We start from the raw sequence: 6,853 nt of genomic DNA, 5'->3' as shown, positions 1-6,853 counted from the left end.
TATGCCTGAAAGAACTATTCGTATTTAATTTATGTGGTGCACGAAATGCAACAACTGAAAATGAATTTATTTGGAAAAATCTGACTCGGATTCGAGAACAACGTGCGATGCTGTTCCAAAGAGAATTAGACCGGAATAAAGCAAATTCAGAGGTAGGTATATAAAGGAAAAAGGGTAAGGTAATAGCAAAGACGTTATGACGGGTACTTAAAAATATATAACTTTACATTGTAAACGTCTCCTAAGTAATAATAGTAAAGCTTTTTCGCTCCATAAAATACTTTTAGTTCTCTCTTTATTTCTCATTTCTTGTGTGAGTAGCACATTTGTAAACGGAGCTGTTTTACCAAGTTATGTTACTTCATTTCGTAACAAATTACATCTGCAATTTTTTGACATAAATTACTAGGGGGATTTGTACATGCCTTGTATAAGCTGTCACAGGGGGCTCTTAAATTTTTGAACACGTTTTTATATTATTAAAATAAGCGCGAGTGCTACGCAAAAATGCTTGGTTTCAAATTATATGTAGACGCATAAAAACAAACACTACAAAGTTACTACTTCAAAGTCAGCTCTTATCTTAAAAGAAACGAAAATGGAGCAATAGCTTACATCAAAACTCATCTTTTGGCATCTCACACTACTTTTGCGCTGTCAGTGTGGAAAAGCTGAACCAGTGCGGCAAAAAAGTCAAATTACACTGGGAGGAGGAAATTATTTAACATGTTTTGTTATTTAAGACGACTTTTTTACCTTCAAATCAAAGTAAAAAGTAATTTTATTGGTAGTGCCGTCTATTCGAAGATTTGAAAATTGCAAGTGACGTTGCTAAAAATTTATCAGATGTGTCAGATCAACATTTTTAATTTAGTTTTAGTTGGTTTATTGACCAAGAAGCTTTTTACAAATCTCGGATCGAAATTTCGAATTTACAGTAATTATTACAATTTTTAATATACAAAATTTTATCTTATAACTGAGTTTTTAGTTGAATAACATGTTATAATTTGCGGTTTTAAATAATCGATACTTCTATTTTCGATAGAAACGTATCTAAAAATTGTTTGTTTTTGTACCAACTTAGATGCCACATTTATACCAGAAATCAAAAAGCAATTTGAAAGTACTTTTGATCAGTTGTATACAAAAAAAATCTGTTTTAGCTCGTTGCATTCTCTTCTTTACGTTGTATTCTTTGGTTAAATTTAGGTTTGCATCTTTAGATATAAGAGTTTCTTAACTTTTATCATTATCTTTCGCATTATATGTATTTTGAAAAATATTCACCTTTTTCGTTTCTAATTGAATAGATTATACATGTTTCAAACTTATTTACTGATTTTGGTCTTCCAACTTCCAATATTTCGATTCTTTCTAATCATAAAGTTCGGATTTCTTTTTATCTTGTTTTTTTCTGCTTTTTTATTTTCTTTTATCTATTTTTTATCAACTCGTTTTTATCTTAATTGTTTTTGTGATTATTTATTTGCCTTCGGTTTTATTTAATTTTGTTGTTTTTATGGTTAATAAAATCTGTCCTTTTGTCCCAAACATTTTTGCTTTTACCCCTTTTGTTTGTCCACATTATTACTTCAAACTAGCAAATTATGTATCTGTGTATAAAGAATTCAATACAGAATCAGTTCGAGCATCATTTCTCTGCAAAAAAAGCAAACTTGAATGAAACGCTCTTTGAAGTGATTTTGTAAAGCTTCGTGCAGTTTTGTTCCGCGAATTGCATGATCACACACGATTACACATAATGAAACATTTTCTAGCTGGCTACATAAAGAGCTGCTCCGCTAATTTGCGTTTTTGCGTGGCTATTCTAAGCTTTTGCGTCGTTCTGCTTAAGAAATTCCTCTGTTATTGCCGTTCCAATGGAGTCTAAAGTGCAATTGTTAAGTGTTGTTAAAGCTGAAAATGTGGAGCAAAAATCGTCGTTATAAAGAATACAAAATCGAAGCAAACCGCAGATCCGATTTCTGTAATTTAGCGGCAAATAAGTTCAGTCAGACATAAAATGTCAATACGTTAGTTCTTTCTGTCTGTACGTTTCCATCTAAAGATTATTATGGAGGTTATGATATTTTATGAAATTTCAATCATAATATTTGCTGACATAAGGACAATCTGCTGTACGTCATAAAACAATAAAGATTATTTTAGCAAAGCCAGTTGTTCTAAGCTTTTCTGCTCAGGAAATGTCACAAGAATCAAATATTTGATTAATTTACCTATTATTATTGTTGCAACGAGTCAATAAAAATTATCACAGTCTCGTACTCCCGCGAAACGTTGCTACGTGTTTTTATGGTTCCATTTAGACCCATTTAAATCGAGAAGATCGTTAAATAAACCGCGGCCGAAATTTATTTTAGCCGCCAGCGGCTTGTAAAAAATAAAATGTGAGAGATACATAAAAGTGTGTATCTTTATGGACAATATCTATGTTTAATGAGGGTCTTCTGGAAATATATCTAAATTTATTCATAGTCTAGCTACTACATATTTGAGCATCGCAGGAACGCTTAGTCCAATCTTTCGTATCAAAAGCAATAAGGCGGGTCTCCAAATCCGATTGGAAACCTCAGCAGATTATTGGGATTCGTTCAGTCGTCCTCTGGGCAGAAGCCGAAGCGACAGGGCCAGAGGTAAATCCTCCCCATGGGACGGGGGAAGATTTCAAAGAAGTTCCTAACGCCATCGACGAACTTCACTCGACTCTATCTTCAAATATGATGCTTTTCTTAATATGCTCCTTCAAGGATTCCCGATTTCAATGAACTGTGGGAGCAATCGATGCGTTCGAGGAAAGAGGTCCTTGATCCTTGACAAACTATTGTCGAGTTGTGAATAATGTATGCACCTAGGACTAGAAAATGCGCTTGAAAGCAAGAAATTAAATCGAAAAAGTTGGAGATTTAGTGATAGATTGAAATCACAAATTTTGACACAATTGTCAAAAAACAACACTTGTGTTTAAATGTAACTTTCGGGCTTCTATAATAGTATATTATATAACAAATTATATAATTATCCCTTTAGTCACGAGTACATTTGGGCACGAGCGGAGCGAGTGTTTAAAGTACGAGTGTCTAGAGTAGTTTATAAACCTGTTACATACTATATTTTTTCTACGATCTCAAAGTGCTACCATAATAAATATCGAAACTAAAATATGAATTTGTTGAAATTAATTAAAGATTTGTTATCTTGAATTTTGAATGCCAAAAACCAGTTTGCTGTGATTGGTTTATTTGAAAAAATAAATGTCTCTTATTGGTCGAATCTATGGTGAGTTGAATTCTCAAAAATTTGTAATTCTGATATTTTCACAGCTGTTACAATCTAAGTTGACGAGTTTACAGATTTTAAATTGTTTTCTAACAAATGTCAAAATTATAGAGCAGATAACCAAAATTTCAGATTTTTTTAGAAGTACCTAAACAAAAATCTGCAACATTTTTTATTAAATTTATAATTCTGCCAATATTATTGCTATAGCCACCAAATTTGAGAAGATTATTACTTTCGAATTGTGTATTAACTGTACGTACTTACCTAATTGCAAAATTATAGAGCAAAAAACTCAAATTTCAAGACAAGCTAAAACTTTTCAATTTTGTTATAAAAACTCATATTTTCGACAATTTTAGTGCTATAGCGATGAAATTTGGAAACACTGCCGTTTTTAACTCATTTATTTAAGTACACAAAGTCACAAAATTCTAGAGCAACAACCACACATTTCATGAATTTTTCTTTTTAGGATGAACCTAAATTACAAGGAGAATCTAGGAAATCTAATAAATCCAGAGACTCCAAAAAACAAAATTCTAAAATAAATTTATAGAGATTATACAAAGTATTTAGAATAGAAAAAAAAAATAAAAATAAAAATAAATTTAGAGAATCTAAAGAAAACAGACAATTCCAACAAGTAAATTGAGGTTATGAATTCAGCTCTTTTGTTTTCCAGAGCACCGTTTGTTGTAATAGTTTTTGATCTGCAAAGTTATAAACACTGTAGGTACTTTATTCTTATGAAGTATGCCGAATATGTATTCAAATAATATTATGAGGGTATATGTAAAATAATGAAAGTAATAATTCAACCATTTAAAATTAATAAAATGACAGATGTAAAAGTTAGCAGAGCATTTTTCATAAAATCCGTTCTTTAGTAATGTCATCAAATTTTATATTACATCTCTGCACTCATCTCAGCTTGATTAGAAGCAGCAAAATATCTCATCAAAATTGCGCTTATTACTTTCATTTTATTGAATCAACTAGATCGTTAGAGTTTTATTAGATAGAACTAGATTTTGGTTAAATGGGTAAGTTATGTGAGTTGAAACGTTGTTCAAGTGTGGAAACTTTTTCCATTAGATACAATCACGTTTGTCGTTTCCTTGTTATTGGACGTTTCAACGCAAACAGATATACTGTCCCGCACACTCAATTATAACGTTCGGTTATAACCTGCTGGAAGGTTTAATAAGCAACGGGTCCGTAATATAATCTCTAACCGAGGACTCGTTCTATGGCTAACTGTTATTTCATGCATTGTTCCAGCACGCTATCATGCGTATCTCTTCAATATAGGAAAGCCTCGGGCCAGAACTGATTAAGATGAGGCAAATTGAGGCAGTTCCGTCTTGAATTGTTGATAGCGAATATTTATGTTTTGACGTACTGAAATATTGATCGGAAGAATTAGAAGTTTAGTAGCTTTGATAGCGTCGCAAAAAGCACAGAATTTCTGTTTTCTACATATGTTGAAATAACGAGGAAAGTCTGCACAGATAATGCTGCAAGTCCATCTCGAAGTTTCCGAAACTTCGCCAGTTTTGTAAGTGCACGTAATCGCAAAGCACCGTAAAATTCGCATTATTAAAATTTTCATTTAAGCAGTAAAGTTGTAATATAGCGTCAGATTCATAGCTTAATATAAATTTTCTCGTTAGTCTCGTAGGGTGGCGCGCTCATATGTCGTTTACCGTATTTTCATGAACTAAAGGGCTTTTAACTACAAATTAATGACTTGCAAATATAGGAAACCGTTCGAAAAGAAAATAAAACGAAGGCAACACGTTGTTGTTATGGTAATATAGGGACCAAATGATGTACCGTGTTATTGGACTTTGTCGAGACTAATTTTCTATAATGGTTGCTGCGGAAGTGTTGCATTACGAAAAAAAGAGGAAATGCGCTGCATACTAACTATTAAAATTTAATTTATGACGAAATTTGCGAGCTTCGTTAAGCTACCGAAGCCACTGAAAGCAAATCTGCTTTAATTATTATGCGGAAATATCAAAGAATACGTTTCACAGCCCATAAATAGTAAAAACAGGATGTGGTGCAACAAAGACCGTTTCTTAGCAGATTATTCAAAATATTGCACAGGTAAACGAGTTTTTTTAGACTCTCAAACAAGCCATTTGCGCAGACCATTCTGTTCCCCATGGGGGCTAATATCCTTATAATTGTCTGGATTATCCCACTTACATTCCAACTTTGCGGTAAACGAAAAATATCCAGTCGATACAATTCACATGTGGTCCGGTTAAAGTTTAATCAGAAATGGTCGAACGATACTATTGCGAGATTATGCAAATGTTTATCGCATGCTTTACTAGTAAACTGAAATTTTGATTAAAATTTTAATTTCAATCAAAAATTACATTGGCCCAGTTCTGTACACATCAGAGTCTGAGATGCTCATATGCCATAAATTGTAATTATTGCGACGTCTATTGCGTTATATATGCACTTAGTGCAATAATAAACATAGCATTAACACGGATGCACGGGAATAATATGGTATTGTACCGAAACTAATCTAATTAATGAAATATAGTACAACTCTATACAAATTAAAGGTAGACGAAATGACGTTTATTCCATGTAATTAAATCTGTTCCGTTGCATGTTCACCGACCCAAATTATGTTTAATTATAGTCTATTGAAATACAGAGTGTTTCTAAAGCACGTTTAAAACTGAATTCTAGATCCAACTAAACCAAATGTTCTTTTTTACCATGTGTACTTTTATTTAATGTATTGTTAGTTTTTGTGTTATTTTGGCACAATTTTTCGAGTTTTTTCTGTGTATTAATGTTTTGTTAATCTATCCGGCTGTAATGTAAATAAATACAGAAAGAAGAATAGCCGCTGGCATGAGCGTCGCAAGTCTGATTTAACGATCTCATTATTAAAAGCAAGTAGATACCTATAACTGTATATAACACATTAAACTTGTGTTTATTGTTTAGGCACTGTTTGATACGACGCCACTGCCACAGCTAAAAGCGACGAACAGCTGCTTTGTGCGCCCGCGCATTATAAAATTTGTTAATGACATCCGTTCGTTTAGCTAAATTTAATTTGGTCGGACAGTAGCTTAGTGCAGTTAACTATCAAAGTCAGAAATAACAATGAAAACAAATTTCAGTGTTATAATTGGTCATAACATTAAAACTGGAAAATTTTTATGAATTTAGGTTATTGAAAATCTTCAAAAAATTTGACTTGTTATAAGAATAAAAATTTAAATTTAACAATATCAAGTTTATAAAACTTAGGCTAAAGAATAAGTAAGTTTTCTTAATTTTGATTTTTTCTTCTAAAATTTTGTAATTTAATAGTTGATAAGCGTGAGTATGGTGGGTAATTCTGAAATTTTGTCTATTTTTAAAGATTTTAGATCCTTTCTCAACTAAATTAATCATAAAATTCGCTTCGCTCGCGAGAGGAAGTCAGGGAGGTTCATGTTGTAGAAAATTGGATTAGCTCGCTTCGCTCGCTTTCGAATCTCTGCAGAACTCTTGTGGCAGATTG

Source organism: Gnatocerus cornutus, chromosome 1 (assembly GCF_029298725.1).
Source record: "Gnatocerus cornutus isolate USDA-ARS CGAHR chromosome 1, icGnaCorn1.1, whole genome shotgun sequence".
In the NCBI taxonomy this organism is placed as follows: Eukaryota; Metazoa; Arthropoda; class Insecta; order Coleoptera; family Tenebrionidae; genus Gnatocerus; species Gnatocerus cornutus.
The sequence above is the reverse complement of the archived record's forward strand: the minus strand, read 5'-3'. Positions refer to the sequence as shown.